The following is a 339-nucleotide window of genomic DNA, read 5'->3' on the forward strand; positions in this document are numbered from 1 at the left end:
TAAAAATAGTAATTAATAATCTTTTTAGCTCAGGATTTTCAGATTTAACCCTTTCCATATCCATTGCCAGGACTTCACTCACGTGCTCAGATGCTACTTGAGTGAAAGAGAGGTGATGGGTATGATGATCATAGTTGATAAGTTAATAAAGATTTTTTTGCGATTGACGATGAGTTAATGTATCGTGCACGATGTATTTTCCACATTGTGTATGTGTGACTAGGCTGTGGAATTGCATCGTTTCACTTATTGATGAATTGAATTATTATTTGCAATTTTATATTCGCTTTTACACGATGCGAAATAATAATGAATAGTAATTTTATAATTTTTATTCTA

At 31.3% G+C, this 339-nt stretch overlaps 1 long non-coding RNA gene across 1 annotated transcript in view; it reads left to right on the forward strand.

The window, feature by feature from the left end:
* The window catches only part of LOC116186877, a 1,242-nt gene extending 910 nt beyond the window's left edge, over positions 1–332 (forward strand). The window contains exon 2 of the long non-coding RNA XR_004151926.1: positions 43–332. This is a non-coding gene — a long non-coding RNA (uncharacterized LOC116186877). The remainder of the gene's footprint in view (positions 1–42) is intronic.
* Positions 333–339: the final 7 nt, after the last annotated feature.

Source organism: Apis dorsata, unplaced genomic scaffold (assembly GCF_000469605.1).
Source record: "Apis dorsata unplaced genomic scaffold, Apis dorsata 1.3 scaffold_69, whole genome shotgun sequence".
NCBI lineage: Eukaryota > Metazoa > Arthropoda > Insecta > Hymenoptera > Apidae > Apis > Apis dorsata.